Source organism: Vanacampus margaritifer, chromosome 19 (genome assembly GCF_051991255.1).
Source record: "Vanacampus margaritifer isolate UIUO_Vmar chromosome 19, RoL_Vmar_1.0, whole genome shotgun sequence".
In the NCBI taxonomy this organism is placed as follows: Eukaryota; Metazoa; Chordata; class Actinopteri; order Syngnathiformes; family Syngnathidae; genus Vanacampus; species Vanacampus margaritifer.
In genome coordinates this window covers 8,878,719-8,899,700 of record NC_135450.1, presented here as the reverse complement: position 1 = coordinate 8,899,700, position 20,982 = coordinate 8,878,719, and the positions used below count along the sequence as shown (strand labels likewise).

The following is a 20,982-nucleotide window of genomic DNA, read 5'->3' as shown; positions in this document are numbered from 1 at the left end:
GAAGTATAAACAATTTTTCTTTTTAATGGTGTTTATAATGTCATACAATGGCATTTTTTGGCATTATCTCATTCACTTCCTGGATTTTGACTGATTTTGCGAGGCCCTCAGAATAATGTGTTCTATTGCTATAAAAACATTGACCCACCAAAAGAAAGATTAGAGTCTCTTCTTTCATCAGGAAAAAAGTATATTTGTATCTGTTATCAGTTTCTGTTTTGCAGTAGAATATTGCTAAGTTTCATCATTATTCACAAACCTGTTGAAAACACTGGGAAAGCTTGTTGCAACATGGCCCTGACTGATCTCTTATACTCTGCTGCCACCTACTGGCCGTTTTTTTGTCATAACTACCATTGCTTTAAGCTACCTCTTCATGCCAGAAGCTGCATCAAAGCCTTCTGTATGCTCTTGCATAAAAAAAAAAAAAAACATTAAAAAAATCTGTTTTTAATGTTATACAATGGCATTTTTAGTCATTAAGGGTCAAAAACGGGCACAAGCTTGATTACTCAAACAGATGTGGAAGCTCATTTATTAATCCGGCGCACCCACGATTGAATCTGCCAAACAGGATGAATTGCCACACATTTCATTCTTCCCATTTTGAAAGAAATATCATGATTGAGACCTGAAAAAGGCGCAATAGCTAATTAGGAATCGACCAAATCTTGTCCTGTTGCCAGACACAAGTAGAAGAGCAAGTGTTTGCGTTGCGTGTTTGTATAACGGGCCTTCCAAGTCATACATCACATTCACAATTATTCTACTAGTTATTTGTCTTTGTATTTTCTGGCATTATGGAGGCTCAGGTCAGTCATGGTACAAAGACACTTTGACAGTCAGATCCAAGATTCGAACCAGCCAGTGCAGTCATTGGGTTTGTCAGTAGTCTTTCAATAGATGAAAATTTCCATACATCAATTTTCCCATCTATCTGGATCTGGTTCCACCATTTGGTCACAATGTAGTATTTGAAAGTGGACGTAAAACTCTTATACAAGCCATCCCGTGTTGACCATTTAAAAAGGTGCTTCCACCTTGGCTTGGCTTTTCAGAGCCAGGGGGCTTCAGTCCTGTCTTTCCTCCAATCTTGTGGATGGCCGCCCAATTCCTTCTCCCTCCTTCCCATTAACCCCTGTCACCTTGCGCCTCCCAGCACATCCCTGTGCTTAAGCCAGCATTATGAGTGAGGCTCATTAGGACAGCATTAGTGTCAGAGATGGACACGGTGATATGGCTGCGCTGCTCGATCAAGGAAGCCAGGGAAGGACACCCCAAGCATTTTCAAAAGAAAAAAATCTTCTTCCCTAGCTTCGGCGACTCTTCATGCTATTGTTCAGGGAGGCCTCGGTTCTGACACAGAAGGTCAGAGGTCGCTCGTCCACTGGAGCCATCCCGCTTCTTCATCCCTAGTGCACTGTCACTACAATTCGCCAGTCACGCTGGTCCCTGTCAGCGGGTCCCGACACAGCCGTCACTTACGCTCGCATGCATGTGAATGTGCTTACATATGCTTTGCTGGCAGAGCCGTACGGCCACTGGCAGCCCCTCAACTACTTAAAAACCATAGCACCAGAGAGGACAAAGACGCTCTTTTCTTTCATAGTGACCCAGTGTTATTGGAGGCAGCACCGGAACACAAGGCGACAGGGTCTAAACATTTCTTTAAAAAGGGCCCCTTGTGTCATTACATCCCTCATCTTGGCGGAATACTTTGGACAGATTTAGAATTATCTGGGAAAATATGCCTACAATCTCACAAAATTGGAGTTTGAACTGTCATGTATCTGTGACGTGACACACATTTTGCATTACGCCATTCTCATTGAAGGCTTCACACATTGTTCTACACTTTCAACTTTAGCATGTTAGCATGCGCTTTATTCCTCACATTTTTTTTGACGCGCTACTCATTTTACATTTATCAACCGATTCTCACGATTCCAACTTCAACATTTTTGACAAATTCACGCCAAGCGTGCTTGCATTTTTTCTAATTCTAAAAATTCATGGTTTTCTCAAAATTAACCATTTTTCAACCAAAAATTCATCAATGACACAAAGACCAATGATCCAAATTAACAGATTAAGAAATTAATCAATCCCATTTGCAATTTAAATCATTCAGCTCATTCAGTTCACATTGAGAACAATTCTCAACATGCCAAAGATTCCCACAGACCATAAAAAATTAACATTTTAAAATACCCACTTCAAAAAAAAAGCGATTCTTATATTGCTTATTTTTCTCCTCTAAATCCTACAATTTTTGAGCAATTTAAACCGTTCCAACTTTAAACTGTTAAGCTTATTTCTACTGCAACATTTCCAAATGTAAAAAATAAAGCCTAAATATATTATTTTTTGTTTTTCTTTTATAATTTCTACATTTTTTGACAGATTCAAACTTTAAACTGATCAGCTCATTAAAACGGCAAATATATATTTTTCAAAATTTCAAAATAAAAGCCAAATTTTTTTTGTTTGTTTTTCTCCTTTAATTTCTCCATATTTTTTTTAAACCGATTCCAACCGTTCCACTTCAACACGTTCAGCTCATTCAAAGTCATTGTATATCATTTCATGTTCAGTATCATCAGTATCACTGCATATCCACAATTTTTAATTCAGCCTCTCAACCTTCACATGCAATTTCTCTAGGAATTGCATTCTCTAAGTTTAAGTTGCGATTTGGTGTTACAGATCCTGCTAGGTTTACGAGGACACCAATACAGTGTATTACATTTTGAGAAGCGACCAGTGTTTATTGAAGTAGTTTGTGCAGCAACATGAGAATACGTAATAATGCAGTATTAGAAGTTGCTGCGTTTTTACGGTTTTATGACATGACTGGATTGGCGTAGGTAAGTGATAGACTACGTTCCGACTTAAGCACAGATTCGGCTTATGTCGCAGCTACAGGAATGGAACCCCATCATTGACCCCCTTTTATATTATTTGTATGTATTACAGTTTTCAGGCTCAACTAGATTGAGGTAAGGGTAGTTGAACTACTAAAAATCCATGCAGACCTTTGCTTTATCACAACTTGTCCAGGTAACATTTTTCTTATGTCATTCGTATCAAAACAGGAGCTCAGGCTTAAGATTCAAACCCAGGACCTCAGAACTGTGAGTCAGACACACCAACCACTAGTGGAACCAGATATTTAAAAGCTTCCAAGGGGTTAAGCTCTCTATCGTGTTTTTTTTTTTTTTTTTGCTGCCATGAATGTTGATCAAATTTCGAGAAAAACAAACAGGATCAAAGTGTTCTGACAAGTTAGCATCTTTTCCACATGAAGCGGTGGTGAGTGTGGAGCCAGCTGATAGCAAGCCAGTAGCCTTGGCCCTGTGACCCAGATAGCACCACTTAGGAAACCACTGCCCACATTCCCATCGCAAGCAAATGGGCCCCTTCGCCTAATCATTAACACGTAAGCAACATGTTCCTATGCATGTGTTTGTTGTATGCGGTGCTTGACACTAGGTTGCGAAAAACATGGGGCAAAAAAACAGATCTTCTCTTCTGATCGTCTTTGTTCAGTGTTTGATGGAGTCCTTAAGAACATATGTTTGAATGGGTGTGATAGTCTATTAAAAAAAAAAAGCAGTTGGATGTTGGGTAACTTTATGATGCCATAAGGTGTGTTTGATGTATGCGCCGCGTACACGTGTGCGTTTCCACGAGGTCACTACAGCCCAACTCCTTTTCCTTGTGTTTATAGCTCATAAAAGGACCCCCCCCCCCTCTCTCTCTCTCAAACACACACACAAGCTGTCAGAAATCTCACTGTGATTTTTCTTGCGCCCTTGAGGCTGCTCATTTAACAACCAAAGAAGAATGCGCGAAATAAAGACAGGAAAGAGATGAAACGCATGCAAGCAGTGACTCAACCGTATCGAGTGTTCAGGTGTGCATACGCCGAGATCAGAGGTGAGAGGACCAGCGTGTGTGTGTGTGTCAGTGTGAGAGGGTCTCCTGCATTGGTGGAGGAGTGATTGGCTTGACTGGAGCCACCTCGGGGAAGCCACCTGATAGGCTGCTTAGGGCCCCAAGGAGGCAGGTGAGGGTCAAAGGTTCCCGACCAGGAGGCCAAGGGTCTGATTGGGAGAAGCATTCGACAACACTGATTATCCAATAAGGTCTTCTGGCTTTTCAACTGACGTGGCTGTTTTGAATACAACGCCAAATAGTGTTCTATTTTTACAACAAGCAGGGCTGGACTGGCTATCTGCCATTCGGGGCAAATGCCCGGTGGGCCATCCTCTTTTGTGGCGGATGCTGTGCTTTTTAATTATTATTTTCCTATTTTACCCCAAGAGACTGGCCCACAATTTAGAGGGCCAAATCTGTTAAACCGTTTAAATAAAAAATAAAAAATTCTCGTTAAAAAAAAAAAAAAAAAAAAAAAAAAAAAAAGAAGAGGGACAAGTTTCTAAAGCTGAACAAAATGGAGGTGACCGCTCTAAAATTCGCCTTAAAATTAACGTTAAAAATAAATAAATAATAAAATACTAATACTACTACCCTACTTTACACTTTTATTTTTCGGGTGAACTTTTCTCCACAGGTCTCGCAGGAAAACCGTGCTCTTAATAATATGAATGAATGAATGGATACCTTTCACACTGGGTGTGTTTGTTTGTTTTCTCGGTTGTGATTTATCAGGATCAAACAGCAGCGTGGGCATTACCTACAGAGGACTCTGCTCCTTTATTGCCGCTTGGAGGGATAACAATTGTGTTCATGCAGAAAGCCGGCGTGTTCAAGGGAAAAGTGCTCAGGCCAGAGAGGATTTGGGAAAGGGAATTCACCCACGCAAAACCCATGCAATTTCACTTGAAGGCAAGTTGCTTCGTGGCCATGAGGGTACAACCAACCACCCACACTTCTCATTCCTCTGCTAATCTGCTCTAGGTGTGTAGTTGGCTTGCATCATCTTGGTAGTTGATGGTGCAAGTGTTTGGCTCAGGCACCGTAGAGTTGACTCTCTCGAGCAGGGATGGGCAACTGGCGGAATGCAGCCCACACTTGGAGTGGCTCTTGTTTGATTTTTCAAAATTAAAATGTTTACTAGAGCTGAATGGAATTGCATGTCAATCAATAAATAAAAACGCTCTGCTCTCACATTTATTTATTTCATGCTGCAGACGCTCTGCCAGGACGAAATGTTATTCAAATGAGGGGGCAGTCTTAAGCGTGTCTTGTGTTGGACGCCGCCGTTGCAAACTGCCTTTCATTGGTCAAGTGAGCAGGTCGGCAAACAAGGAAGTCTTGCCGACTTGCATTGCAGAGCTTTATTAATGGACGACTATCTTGTCCCCTCGACTTGTTGTCAAGCAACTCAAGTCGCAAGTTGTATTTATATGTAATTCTATTTATATATTTATTTTTTGTATTTATTTCGACATTTATTTTTATTTTTTGAATCTCGTTTTTTATTTTATTTTTTATTTTTACATGTATTTATTTTTACACATTTTTAAAAAAAAATGTCTTTAAGGATATGAAAGAAAGAATATTATATTATATATTATATTCTATTTATGAGAATAAAATATAATTGCACATGCACTACAGTAGGTGGCAGCAGCGCTGTCATTGTCAGAGTGCACAAAGAGTATTAGCACAAAGAAGAAAGAGAGAGAGAGAGAGAGAGAGAGCAATGATGATGACATGATGAGCTCTCTCAAAAAACAAAACAAAAAAAAAAAGTATTAGCACCTCAACGATTTTATAGAGAAATGATACTATTTATATAGTCTGGTATAGAAGCACTGATTTACAATAATGTTGGCTTGCTGTTCAACAGTTTTGGGCCAACTTTGAATGGGATGTGTTTGCAAGAGACTGAAGAGAGACCTTTGCACAAGAAAAAAAAAAAATCACAGTTTATGGTTCATATTCAGCGTTCTTGGATATTTAGGTAGACCTCAGGAGATTGTTAGTTCAACTTCCACATACCCTTCGGCAATATATGATTCACAGTCTAGGCCATAGTACTTTACAGGTTACAGATAAATAGTGGAACGTTTTTAACCACCAACAATGAGTCAAGTTGTATCCGGTTCCAATGCCGTGTGTGGTTTATCCTTGGGCAAGATGCCAAACCCTTCAATTCTTCTAGTGGCGCATCATCAAGTGGAAATTGGAGCACACCAAACCAGGCAACAGTAAAAGAGCCTTGACAATGGATGTGCAAGAAAAAAAAAAATCCAGGACTTCAGACACAGCCAGGATCTATGACAGTTTACATTGTTTAACCAAGGCGGAGTTTCTACTGGGTAACGGTAGTTTTTTATCACCTTTCATTTTAGGGGACTTCCGCTCCCTTCTGAGGGTGGGCGACACTGTAGCCAGAAGTCAGATCAGAAATGATCTCAGCACAAACACACAACAGATACGGATTAATATAATCCACCTTGCGCAAATCTCCAGACAAGAACAGCCGGAATATTTTAGGTGATGCACGAACCCCTTCCGAGCCTCTTTTGAAGTCAGTCAAGAAAAAAACTTAAGACATGATAATTACATGGAGAACCTCTTCACTTATGAATATCACAATAAATCATTCACACCTGTGCGCACCTGAACGTCTCTCAGCAAGCACCTTAAGCAATCGCACCCAGCAATTTAATAATATTACCTCAAAAAAATAATGACCAAGCACATAATGATGGAATGGAAGAGTTTACAGTGTAGATTTCACTGCATTTTAAATCACTGGCCTTGTAGCTGACAATATCTTTGAAGTGTCAAGGTGTGGGCGTTTACCTGCCAGATATATGGATTTTTCTTCTAAACCACACCCTCTTCATTTTTCGCAGAATAAATACTCAGGGTTGACTGTTTGATGTGCTAAGAACAACTCAAATGGAAAATATCCCTCCGCTTTGATGTGTTACCTTAAAATCCATGCCCTTTCCTCACTTGTATGAATACCCTTAATCCCCATTTACATCAAATATTACACTTCGTCACCTCCCCCCCCCCCCCATTTTCACTGTAATAAATAGTTTGTCTCATGAAAAGAAATAAAAGTCTACACGCCCCTGTTCAAATACTAGGTTTTATGATCTAACAAAGTGAGACCAAGTTAAGTCATTTCCAAACTTTTTTCCACCACAAATGTGACCTATAACCTTGTACAACTCAACTGGAAAAAAAAATTCCAGAGGGCAAGTTTAAATAAACAGCTGAGATAATGTCGTTTCACAAATATGCACTGCCTTTAGGAGCTGGGATGTGGCTGGGTTAGGAATGAACATTCAAACTCATTTTAAATCTGAACATAAAGTTGCCTCTGTTTAACCCCAAATAAAGTTCAGCTCTTCTAATAGGCTTTTCCTGACAATGTACTCACATCTCCGAGGTATCAGACAGGAGAAGGGTACAAAAGATTTCTGAAACACAGTGACAAGAGTCACTGTGTGGAGAGAATATGGCACAGCAGTGAAACCAACAACTGTGTCGTCGTCCCCCCCCCAAAAAAAAAAAAAAATCAAACATGATACGAAAACGGCTTGAAGAGTCTGACAGCAAAATTCAGAGAGATGCAGAAATTTCTGTAACAAGGTCTCGTATCTACTTCATATGTCTGGGCTGAGGGGAAGGGTGGCAAAATGGAAAACATCCAAGCTTGGATACATTTGAATAAAATAGTGATAGACCGATATATTTTTTCCAGGGCCGATACTGATACTGATTATTCGTCGAGGAGGCCGATAACCGATATTTCAAGCCGATATTCATTTGCTCTAAAAGAGAGAATGTTTGTCAAAATAAAATAAACATTTTAATTTGTTGAAATGCCATTAAACATATTTGTTAAAATAACTACAAATTTTCAACACTGAAGGTTTTTCTTTTAATTTTTCACATATCAAAAACAGACAGCTTTGTTTAAAAATTGCAGGGAGCTTCCAAGGTCAATCAGCATTCTGTTAAGCTAAATTAAGCAATAGCTCCCTAAAGGTTTCTACTGTAAATAAAGTTTTCAGTAATGTCAACATAATTTCTTTCTTAAAAAAAAAAAGTGTTGGGAGTTCCCAGTGTCAACGTCATCTTTTATAAAGTAAAGTGTAAATTTAAATAAATACTGTACATAAATGAAAAGTTACCTGTATCTCCCTAATTTTGGACTTTTGTCATGGTTTGTAAAAGGTTTCAAAAGATCTTTGCAGACAGTGAATAATGGTCAAAATTTCTTTTTGACAAATAAAAACTGTCTGTGAACAACTTACAAATCCTGATGATAACCTAAAATTTGCTACGTTCACAAGCATTCACCGCTCGGTGAGATACCAGCGCGGCCTACAGATTTGTAAAAAGGCACCAATGCCGATATTTGGTATGCTGACAATAATCAGTCTATCCCCATAATAAAACACACATGTAAACAACGTGGAGCACGTATATGGCAGATCGGAATGAATCGCTTCACATATAAACAAGCCACCAGAAATCTGTTGGATGGAAAATTCTGTGGTTCCGAGCCCGGTACCGCGGGTTGCCTTACGTTGCGTTCGCAGACAATTCATCCCTTCCCAACCCTGGCGTCCTGTAACGTCTGGGATTCAGCCGGCTTTGCGAGATTGGATCAGTCTGGGGACAGGAAATACCCCCTAACAAGCAGAGTCAAAATGTGATTAGTCTTCATTTTTTCCTGATGTCTATTGGGTTTATGTGCGCCGGCCTGTTTCTGGTGACTCACATCGCTCAGGTAATGACACATTATCCCTCAACACACACACAGTAAAGCCCCTGCTACTTTATAGGCATGATCAAAAGCAGTAGTCGTGTTGTTTCATCACTCTTATCCACTAAATGAGGCCAATCATTGCGTTTTATGACAAGTCTCAAACTTTTAAGTCCAACTTGCTTTCATGGTTATCCCTCTGCCATGTTGGGTCCAGGCCTTCCAGTTCCTTTCACAATAAACCTTTATTCCCTAGTAGTGCCTTTATGACAAATTGTCCCGCTAGTTCTGTTTATGATGAACTCCCAACCTTAGGTCCGGCCACGTAGCCTTAACGAGGGTCCTGCCAGTTCGGTTCCACGGGATAGCCTCGAGTTCCTTCGAGTCGCCGCGCACTGACCTCTCCAGCGGCTCAAATTAGATGTAAATTGTGCCTGATTTTTACGGGAGTCCCTAACGTGATCCAGATCCCCCCGGCATCCCTGCCAGCGGGTCAACGCCGTGAGAACGTCTCGCTCCCTAACGACATTTGGAGTGGTCGATGAGAGGGGTCGCGGGTAATGGTGACCTCGCTGGCCTACACTTCACTTCCTTCTAATTAGAGCGCCGGACCAGATCAAAGGAGCCAAGCGTATCGCAGCGGGAGGGCTACTGAAGGAGGAGGCAGGCTAGTAAAGACCAAGGGGAGGCGGGTGGGAGACCAAAAGGCGGGAGGAGGCTTTTCTATAAGTAACAGTCTTTCGGATGGATGGGGGAGATTTTTAACGTTTTTTTTTCATTAGATCTTGAGGTTAAGGGAGCACTCAACCTGTGGGATGGAACCTCTTTCTATCGGCATCCGGAGTCTTTTAAAGGCTAAGTAGGGGAGAAAGGTGGAATCACATTTTGTATGCCTCGCACACCTTAGCAAAGCCCAACACAGACTGTTGCAGCAGATGAAGCCAGAAACGAAACAGTCCTCCAATAAATACGACCACATAGGTGGTTTTGAAAAGGTGCCAAATTACGACCAAGTGTTACGTATTTTAGTTTAGCGACATCTATCGACTATGTTAAATAGTGCAAAAATACAAACGTGAGACTCGAATCCGGTCTGTCTGGTCGGAAGACGAGTGTTTATTTGACTCTGCTATTTGTCCAGTTATTATTTTAGTGTTGACTACATGTTTTGTAATGGTCTACAACCTCACTGTGCCTTTTCCTAATCTCATCTATTAGTATTCCATGTAAAAACCGGCCGAACCGAAAATATTGCGACGCTACGTTGGTCTCGCGCGTGATTGTTCGCTGGGTTCTCAATGGAATTTGTTTCGCTCCACGCAGCAACAGAGGAAGAGGGATTTCCGCTTCGGTAGGTGGTGCTAACTTTATTGTAGCATTGCTAGCTTACTTTACACTTCGACAATTAAACAAACAAACTCCAGATAAACTAACCTCCACGCTTCTTCCTTAAAGTAATCTCCTTTTTGTCCCGGTACACGTAGATCGCCGTGTCGTACATCTCCGGGTTCCTCTAAACCACGACGATCAAACTATCCTCCATTGCTATGCTACACGTTCTGTTCACAAACACTTCCTGTGTTTTGTCTGTGACGTATTTGGTGACATCGATTGGCGGTGGCTGATGCGATGGCGCTAAAAGTTCAATTCAGTCAACACCGACGAAATGGGCGAAGTAGCGAAATGCTCGCCGGAAACGTCCCAAACGCGCCGCCCGGCACGCAATTGCACTCCTCCCCGCCCGGGTTCGCGTTTCAGTTTTGTATTTTTTCGCTATCGAACATGGCCGATAGATGTCGCTAAACTACATTACGTAACACTTGGTCGTATTTTGGTGCAAGGTAAAACGACCAATATGGTCGTTGATGTTGGAAGAAGTGGAGCTTTTTGGGCTTTCTCATCTGCGCTCACTTGGGATTTGAAATGCACCAAAAACACATCAATTTGTAAAACTGTCACACACAAACAAGCCATTGAAAGTCATTTTGTTCCCATGGTTACTAAAAAGGAGCACAAGCAGAATTTATGAGAGTCTGAATTAATATTACTATATACTAAAGCAGGACATTAACTGCATGATGGTTTACCTTCATGATATCTCACGTACCTTAATTGTGGCTACACAACAAAAATACTGTAGTTGAGAATTTTCAACTTAAGATGTTTTTAAATATTATGTAAGACTCACTCAATAATGACCACAGTATAACCCCAAAAATGTATAACCAAAAAACAACTTAGCATTATTGAATTGATGCTAAATACACTGGGATCAAAACATTCATTGACTACATTTAGAACGCTGCAGCTCAAGTTCTGACCAAAACAAAAGAGATCAGAACATGTCACTCCAGTCCTTAAGGCTTTACACTGGCACCCAAGTCAGCTGTAGAATATATTTCAAAATTCTGCTACTGGTCTTTAAATCACTGAATGGTTTGGGTCCTGAATATATTCAAGAAATGCTGACCGAATGCAAACCCAGCAGGGCTCTGAGACCTACAGACTTAGGCCAATTAGTGGAACTCAAGAGTTTAAAGCAAACATGGTGAAGCTGCATTTAGCTGTTATGCTGCACACAAATGAAATAAGACACCAACACAAGTGAAGTCAGCCCTGAGTGTAAATGCTTTTAAATCCAGGTTTAAACTTTTTCTTTTTTTTCTTTCTTTCTTTTTTAATCATGTTTTTTAAACATCCTTATGCTAAATGTTTTAAAAGTTTGCTGTCTAATGTTTTAACATTGACAATGGTATGTTCTTAAAGTAAATTTTGTAACCTACTTTAGTTTTCTCTTCTTTGCTCCGAATGTTAACTACTGTGTTTTTTGATGCCTATATAGATGTCTATACAAATAAACTTGCCTTGCCTTACTATTGCAGTGGAAAAATCAATATATTAGAGTTAGGCTGGCTTAGCAAGTGGCAACGTAAGATGGCCGCCGCACATACAATAAGTTCCTGTACTAAAAAAAACAACCCAAGAGCATGCACAGTTTACAGTATATGACCAAATTATCGGGTTAGAAAATGAGTAATTTGGGATCTTATTCAGGTTTTTAAAAACCTAAAAATGAGCATATTCGGGTGTATAGTTCATGTTCTGTTTTGGGATGTCAAGTTGCAGGACATTGGTGTAAAAAGCACGACTATTGCGAATGCGTACACAAGTCAAGTGTGTAACATTTTGCTCTGTTTTATCTGCAGTAGCATGCTTCAGAATTGTATCGTTTTTTTTTATCTGTGAACATATGGTAAAAATGTAGGCTAATGTGATACCCTTCAATGAGCTTCCATTAGTCATTTGCCAGTGATCTAAATCCACTTTCAACAGATGCTAGAGCTCCAGTGTGTTGGCGAACCCTCTCGACTGTGCTTTAAAATGGATAAATAGGACTACGGTTGTACTGATACGGATGCTAGTATCGCTGCCGGTCCTGATACGGTACGTGTTATACTGAGATTAAAAAAATGCACCGATACTAACACACCAATACAACCTAGCAGTAATGACAAGTGAAACTTAAAACAGATTTTCATCACATGTTTTCAGTAGGTATCAGTGCTATAAAAAAAAAAAAATTCTATCGATTGCATCCTTAATTGGGACCGTTAAATGCAAAGGTACATTATGTATGGGGATCTGAGTTTTAACAACAACTCGGTGCGTTGATGGAGCCAGACTTCTAGGGTCTGGCGGTAATCGTCGGGATAAAACCGTGTCATCCCTGTCACTCACCTAGATTTATCAGCAGGAAATCTGGGAATGCCACGACATTCCAGCACCGGACAAAGAGGGCCACAGTGAAACAGATGAGATGGGATTTGGCACATGAGCGGAGCCCTATCGCACGCTTGTCAAAGTACATCATCTATCAAGATAGGTTTTGGATTATTTGTAAACTTAACCGCAGAGGAAAAGGGCGATTTTGGCTAATCTAAACCACTCATAAATCACGGTGATTAAAAACTTGTTTGTAAAAGTCAAGAAGCAGACCCTCTCTAGTCAGCCATGTAGCCCCCCTGGGGGCGAACCAGCACGCTATACAACCCCCTACTATTGATGTTGACATGTTCACTGACCTAGTCTATCAACACACACACGCACACACACGTACACAATTGGTCTAGCCCTTCCGTGCGAACAGGCTCTGATATCATTTGTGTCGTCTGATCGACTCTGATCCGACCTCAGTGTGTGTGCGTGCTTGCCCTCTGGTTGTGTATGTATCCAACTGAGGGAACCCTCCCCGCCCACCACGGGGCTCCCCAAACACCCAGATGATTTTTTAGCATGACCTAGAACACGTATTTCTTCCAAATAAACCCAACAGAGCTCAATGTGTTGCCAACCATCAAAGAAAGATTTTGATATCGTGCCACAGTGATTGGACTGATCTGGCAACAAAAGGGAGTACACCCCTAAGTGAAAATGCCTTTTAGGATGCTCCAGAGATGTTCAATAGGGTTTGGAGTCATGCTTGGCAAGGCAGTGGCCATCTCAACCAAATGTTTATATCAAGTACATCTTGGTCTCATCAGATCGCAGCACCTGATTCCAGCAATCCATGTCCTTATCCTACTGGTCTTCAACAAACTGTTTCTTGTGCATCATCTTTATGACGAGGCTTCTGACGACAAACCAATTTGATGTTTGCGTATTGTCAGAGCACAAACAGGATGAACGCTGAATTCTGGCCGCACTCGTATGTCTGTTTTCCAAAGGCAAACTCTGGGTCTTCTGACTCTGTTTCCGGATCTGATCGGAACCTGCCCTCTTAAACCGCCTGATGGTCTTGGCCACTGTGCTGCAGCTCAGTTTCAGCTTGTTGCCAATGTTCTTCTAGCCTAGGCCATCTTTATGTAGAGCAACAGTTCCTTTTTTTTCCCCAGGTCTTCAAAAAGTTTTTGGGCTCGGGGTGCCATGTTGAACTTTAAGTGACCAGTATGATAGAGTATGAGAGCTATAAAACTAAGGGTGTATTCAGACCTGCACTGTTTGGTCCACTTTAAACGGACCAGAGTTTGTACTCCCAAAACCATATTCATACATTTTTATGTTGTTTTTTTTAATGCTAGAGCATACATCATAGGCTTTGATACACATTCTGACATGAAGAGGTTGCTTAAAGCTATGATAGTTATTACAAAAAACGGCCAGCAGGTGGCAGCAGAGTATAAGAGATCAGCCGGGCCATGTTGTAAAAAAGCTCTTTTTCACAGTGTTTTCAACAAGTTTGTGAATAATGATGAAACTTAGCTATATTCTAATGCTAATTGCTGCTAAATAGAAACCGATACAAACATACTTTTTTTCCTGATGAAAGAAGAGACTCCAATCTTTCTTTTGGCAGGTTTCATGTTTTTATGGCAATAGAATACAATATTCTGTGGGCATGGCAAAATCAGTCAAAATCCAGTAAAACAGCCGTGAGCGAAAGGGGGTTGCTTCAGTGAAAATGGCTGGGAGTGAATGAGTGAAATACTGTAGCTGCAGAAAGGTGAGGGGGTGCACTCACTTTGGTGAGATACTTATGTATATAAACCACGAATATTGAACTCAAAAAGTTGTATTATTGGTTGTTGTATCACCTCATAATGCCGTTTACATTTTTAGTCTGGTTAATTAAAGATGGAAGCCTTCCAAACAAATGGTCTTCACTGAGGTACCAAAATAAGTTTGCAAACTGACTGACAGCTCTCCACACCAACTCGTTATGGTAACAATTACCTTGGACTCAATTGGTCAGATTCTAGTCCAGTGACTGAGGTCTTATTGTGCGACGGCGGAACACAGCAGCCTTCTTCTCATCTCCCCTCCCGACACATCATTTTGGGCTTGACCCCTCGGGCCCCTTCAACTCCTCACTTCCTCGCTCCTAATACCTTCCTGTCTCCATTATTGGTCCGCGGAGGTCACTCTGTGTAAAGGTCAGGGTTTAGGGGTTATGGCTTCACCCAGGCAGGACGCCAAAAATAGGTGGCATGCGATTTTTAACCCTACGGGAATATCTGCGAGCTATCAGCTTCAGTCGTGCGGTTTTTTTTGGTGATTTATGTTGGTGTCATTAATTTTCTTTACATAGAGATTGGCATGCATTCCCGTATGTATACTTTGGCAAAAGTTCTACTGTACGTTAACTAAACAAGTCAATACCAGTTTATTGACTCACATACCAAGGTCATTGTTCATAACTGAAGACAGGTAGGTCTTTAAAGCAGGAATCTAGTAAGGTGTGGTGGCCAGCCAGGTACAAAACCCCAGTGGTGGGAAGTCACATAGTAAAGTACAAATACTTTTTTCTCTTTTTAATTGGATTTTTCTAGGTGTCTGTAAGGTATAGTGCATGTCAATGAGCGGCGTGGATTTGGTCAGAGACTTTGGGGGATTTGTGAAAGTTTTAAAACTGCAAACTCCCTTTTAAGAAAGTGCGTTGAATGAGTGCTTCTATTTTAGTATAGTTTATAGTGCTCTCAGTTGATTAAATCTTAAATACTGTAGTTATTAATAAAAAAAATTCATATAGTTAACTCGTGAATAATCGCAAAATAATCACATCATTTGTTCAAAATTTGCAATACATTTTCCCCTTTAATTTTTAGTGCTCTTGTTAAAGAACAAGTGGACAAATATGTTTACCTAATGCAAAGTTATTTGAAGTTAAACATATAATACAAGTTAGTATTGTGTGTGTGAAACATTGAGTCATGGATTTCTGTTGAGGTAATTTTTGTGCCACTAGGTGGCATTAGCGTTTCATGATGTTGGTGACAAGAACAGTATATTTTTTCATTTCAAATTAAGAGCAAAATTAATTAGAACATGAAGCAACTCGTGGACTCCTGGCCATTTTGTTAGTTGTAAATTACAACTAGACCCCAGTCACGACAAATATTTCTATTTCTATTATATCTATTATCGCTAAATTGTTTTATAATTACTCTTTTGTACAACATTGCATGCCTATGGATGTGCATTGTTTTTAGTGACACAACTTTCTTGCAAGCGAACCGGAAGTAACACTGGTAATGTAACACGAACCATCTTCTGGAGTTGCTGAATAAAATACGCCTTAAGAGCACGTGACTTGGAGCTACTCCAAGTGACAAGACGGACATCCACTCAGCTTTTGGGCCCTAGGAGTGTCCATGCAATTCCCTTTGACTGTTGCAACAACCTAGCTCGGCGCTAACTGGTACTACCGTTGTCCTCTCGAAGCAGTGAAGCGGTGGTGGTACTCCAGTCCAAATGGCTCCTCCATTCTAGTTTTGCTCTTTAAAAATGATGTATATTAGCTGATGAAAAGTTAGCGCGCTAATTTTGGCACTCCTACTACTTAAGCAATTATGTATTCATATTTAAGTACCTGTATGTGTATTTCAGTACAGTGTATGAGGCCTGCATGCCGTTACAAGCATCAGCCACGGTGCTGGAGCCCTGCAATGTAAATTAAAACGATGCTCCCCGCTAGCATAAACCACTCCCATCCTCGACTGGGGCACAGTCTGCAGGAGCTGAATGCGCCTGCATGGCGGACTGCATTCCCAAGTAGCAGCTCACCTGCGCCGCGGTGGCATAGTGACGGTAAACGACTCATCGGGGCTCTTCCTCCTCACCTTCCCTTGTTGCTGTTAACACTTTCCAAGCAGCTGCAACATGAGAGCACTTCTGAAGGTGCCGGTGAATGGGACGGGTCGACGTACCTGGTTAACTGACACGCAAGTGACAAATGGCGCCGCGCGATGTAAGTGCGTGCGGGTAGCTCCAATTACCTGGAGATTTGAGAGGAAATAGTTTACCTTTAAAGTTATGCGCACTGAAGATTTACTGCCTCGGGAGTGTTTGTTTAGAAGTTCTAATCTGCATCGAGGCAGAGCACACCTGAGAGCAAAGGGCATTGTTAGGAAATGCAAGATGGAAAATGTAAAGGGGCTTTTTGATTATCTCCACCAAGGAAGTGTTTATTGCATTTGGTCGTCTTGCAATTTTATGTAGTTTTCTTCCAGTCAATACTAAGTTACCTTTAAAACCAATTAATCAGTAAAGTATCTACTGTAGGTTACTTTTAAAATCAAGTAATCAGTAAAGCAACCTAGATACTTTTAAAATTGACTAATCACTACATTAACTAAGTTACTTTTAAAATCAAGTAGTCAAAGTAACTAAATACTTTTAAAATAAAGTACAGTGTTCTCTCACTATAACGCGGTTCACTTTTTGTATCACAGATTTTTTTGGGTGCAATTTTGCATGGATTTTTTTTTTTTTACATTAATGTACCTATTTTATAACATTTATAAAGGTTTGAATATTGAGAATGTTTAAACAAGAGAGAAATGGGAAAAAATGTAAATGCCTCGATGGGAAAAGTGTATAAATTGTGTGGTGAGCGGTTTTAGAGCCTTCCAACATTTGTAAGAAATGTAAAACACAAAGCTAACTACTTTGTGGATTTCATTTATTGTGAGTATTTTTTGGGAACCTAACCCCAGCACAAAACGAGGGAACACTGTAGTCAAAGTTTATTTAACAAAATTTTTTTTTAATTTACTGTAGTCATGTTTTTCCTTCCCTAGCTGTAGTGGCTATGCTAATGGATGCATCCAAGTAATCTTATATAATGTCTTCATGTGCAGTTTATTGCTGAAAATGCTGTAAAGCTAATGCTGATCTATGCACCCAACAGCAATGTAGCTTTGCTTAACAGTGGTTCTGTGTAGTGCAGCTGTCTGTTACGAATGGGGGAAAAAAATGGCACCAAGTCTTGGGTAGAGAAACACAATGTGAGGGCAGAAGGATTGAAATTGGCCCGACTATAACAAAAGTAGGGTCAAAATGTGGAGGGTTTGCTGAATGCACATTTTCTGACTTCTCACAGATGATTTACTTGGTTGTGCAATTTCACACTTGACAGGTAGGCAAGCATTCCTGAAACCTAACACTTTAGATATAAGCTATAAAAAGTTACCTTTACATCCCCCATCAGGGTAAAAAAAAAAAAGGTTACGGTACTCGATAGTGTGCTACTCCAATGACTCCCATGTGCTAGTATCAACAAGAGAGAACTATGACCGCAACATATTTCATGACAATGTGCTTTTCAGTACCTTTCAAGTAGCTCCAATCTTCCTTAGATTAAATTAATTACAGTATGAGAAATGGCAGTTTCTTTTGATGGCGGCCGTGCATGAGCACCTTTCATCAGGAGATTATTCACAAAGCAAAACTGTTTGACTTTCCCCCTTTTTTTTTTCTTTTTTTTTTTTAAACAAGAGGAGGAAATGATAATAAATCCCACCTGTGCGAGCGCATCTTCCTCTACTGGAGGATGTAAAGGTTCCGAGGCGCCCGTATGCACCGCTATAAAGACTCCCACCTCCTGACCCAGAGGGGCCAACCTGTAATAAGAACCATTGGAATGACGTGATTGATCGCGCAGCTGAGAAGGCAACAGGCTGGATGGGCCGGTGCTTGCCAGAGATGAGGATGGTATGTGGTGTGTGTTTGTGTGTCTGTAAAATGTTCAAACTGAGACACTAAGAAGCCATCAAGTGCAAGTATTTGCTGGCATCGGGCCCTACAGGGAGAACTTACTTCTTTAGAGAATTGACTGGAATAAATAAATACAATTCCATGTATTGCCATTATGTAAATGTAATCAGTGTTTCTGATAGTTTGCTTGCCCGGACACATTGTCGTTAACAAAAACTAATGAAATAACCAATACTAATGTTGAAAAATGGAAAAATGGAATTTAAAAAAATAATAATTTAAGTCACTGAAACTACATTTTCCGTTTACAAAACAAAATGTAGTGAAAATGTTCGTCATTTTCTTCTTTGGCAATGAAATTAATACATGAGCCTTGGGTTGGTTTTAAATATCATTTTAAATGCATGAATATTGGTATATGTCACCTAGACGCGACATCATCTGACAGCAGCCAATTAAAAAAGCACCACCAGATGACATCGCTCCTCGGCGTCAGTCGTGCTTGCGGCTTTGTCTGCAGGTGATCGCGCTGCATTACTTGGCCTATTTGTGCTGCAGGGAATTTGGAACCCTCAGTACTCGACTTGTAGCTCTTGTGATCATACGTCGGGTGATTTCTTAATATTGTAACCCCTTCATACTATATCGAGTAAAAAAAAGAAAAAAAAAAGAAGAAAAGAAGTGGTCGAATGAATATGTGCAATATGAATTTGCATGTATAACGGAACGTATGGTGTTCCACAGGGTTAAATTCTGGGGCCTCTGCTGTTTTCATTCTTTTTGCTGAGTGGCCCCTGGGTGCCACTTTAAGGAAACAGTGGTGGTTGTTTTAAAGTGCTCTTTAATTAATTTAGTTAGAGTTGAGTGATGTAAGTCAGCGTCCTAACTGCATGATTTGCAATTCCAGTACGCCACAACTAGCTATCTAGCAAAATTAAAGAAAAACTTCTTCAAGCTGCATGGAGATTACATGGGAGTACAAGACCACCTCACTTTCTGAATTCAAGGTGAAGAGACCCAGATTCGAAGAAAAGGCTCCTCTCCCTGTTCATTTTATTCACCAGTAAACCCTATACCTATGTCTTGTGAATGCACATAGGAAACGGGTAGGGTTCAAATACCTCCAACGAGATTAAGAATCACCGCACTTAACCTAAAGCGAGGTGTAAATCACACTGATAGCTGTCAGGCCCTGCAAAAACACTTTATTTGTTCAACAGCTTTGTTTCAAATCTGAGCAAAGTGACATCCGCGTGATGGATGCCCCGCAATCACAATGAAGCGCGGAGGTGAAGGGGACTTAAAAAGACTTGAGCAATTGTTCATATCCCGTTTTGCATACCTGATGTCATCTTGAAGTGAACACCTCTGCGTTCTCACGGCCCTTGCAGACAAGTTGTGTCTTCGCTGCTGTTACGACTCTGCATTCTTGTGACTGTGCCGGTTAAACAGAGATTGTGAAATTATTCACATACTGTACTTAAGTATAAATACAAATACTGGTGTAAAAGACATACTCGTTAAAAAATAAAAAAATACAGGCTCTGAAAATGTACCTGAGCACAAAAGCAAAAATACAACGATTACAAACAATGACTGTCCACATTCTGGCTGTCAAGCAGAGGTGGCAAACCCAGGTCCAGAAAGTCCAAAAACCCTGCCACAGTTTGACTTTAGCCCCTGATGCTAGCTAGCTAGCTCCCTGAAAGGTAAACGAGCCCCATGGGAGCTAGCTAGGCAGCTAGCTAGCAGGTAAACGAGCCCCATGGGAGCTAGCTAGGCAGCTAGCTAGCAGGTAAACGAGCACCATGGGAGCTAGCTAGGCAGCTAGCTAGCAGGTAAACGAGCACCATGGCAGCTAGCTAGGGAGCTAGCTAGCTAGCACCTTGGGCTAAAGCCAAACTGTGACAGCGTTTTTCCTTTCTGGACCTGGGTTTGCCATCTCTGCTGTCAAGTCGTACATCTGTTGACGTTATTGTTAATGCGTCCTGGTTCAATCAAGAGCTCAACTGTTGTCGACGTTATCGCTTCCTATTTACATAGTATTTACGTTGCGTTGTACTGCCCACCAGTAGTGTAATTGTCTAGCTGCAAGAGGATTTATTGCATGAGGACACTGAAGTGAAAATTTGCTAACCCCCCAACCCTCCCGAAAAAAATAACAAAAACATGAGTAGGTGTGATTTGCCGGTGTCACTGGGCCCTCTAATCCGATTAGCCTCATCTCCAAACCTTGCCCTCCTGCGGGCAATGAGGGACATGGAGGCTCACACACCGATTTCCCCGCCATGACTCAGTCACACCTGCAGCCGCTAACTTCCAGGCGTCACACTCCACTGATCGGAAGTCTGATCCCCGATAAGGATTGCGCCTTGCTAGGCGGAGCTGCAGAGCGGCGCTGTCGAGTGAAAAGCTGATTGAGAGTGAAACGGCGGGGGTGGCAGAAATGGGGTTGGTATGAATGTGCTCCTCGATGGGTGGGAGGCGCTCGGATGGGGCGAGTGACAGAATGATGATGTGGGCGGATCAGAGCCCTAAGCTGTTTCTTTTTCTTTCTTTTCTTTTTTTTAGGTTGGAAGTGTTGATTGATTAATGGTTTAAAAACACCTGAGGGAAAACATTGCTTGAACCTCCTGTGCTGTTCATCGGCGTTGGCTCAAAATGCACATTCAGCAAAATGGGGACTAAAACAATCCAATTTCGGGGGGAAACAGAAAATGCAATTTATGGAGAATTGCATGTGAATGCTGGAGATGCCGAATGAAAAAATGGTGGAATTATGTGGA

At 41.0% G+C, this 20,982-nt stretch overlaps 1 long non-coding RNA gene across 2 annotated transcripts in view; it reads left to right on the top strand.

The window, feature by feature from the left end:
* The window catches only part of LOC144039419 (uncharacterized), a 155,196-nt gene that overhangs the window by 44,707 nt on the left and 89,507 nt on the right, over positions 1-20,982 (top strand). Inside the window, exon 3 of one of the 2 annotated variants that reach the window (XR_013289436.1) lies at positions 17,978-18,238. The exons of the other annotated variant lie outside the window; for it this stretch is intronic. This is a non-coding gene — a long non-coding RNA (uncharacterized LOC144039419). Of the gene's footprint in view, positions 1-17,977; positions 18,239-20,982 lie in introns of those variants that run through there. 2 annotated transcript variants of the gene reach the window in all.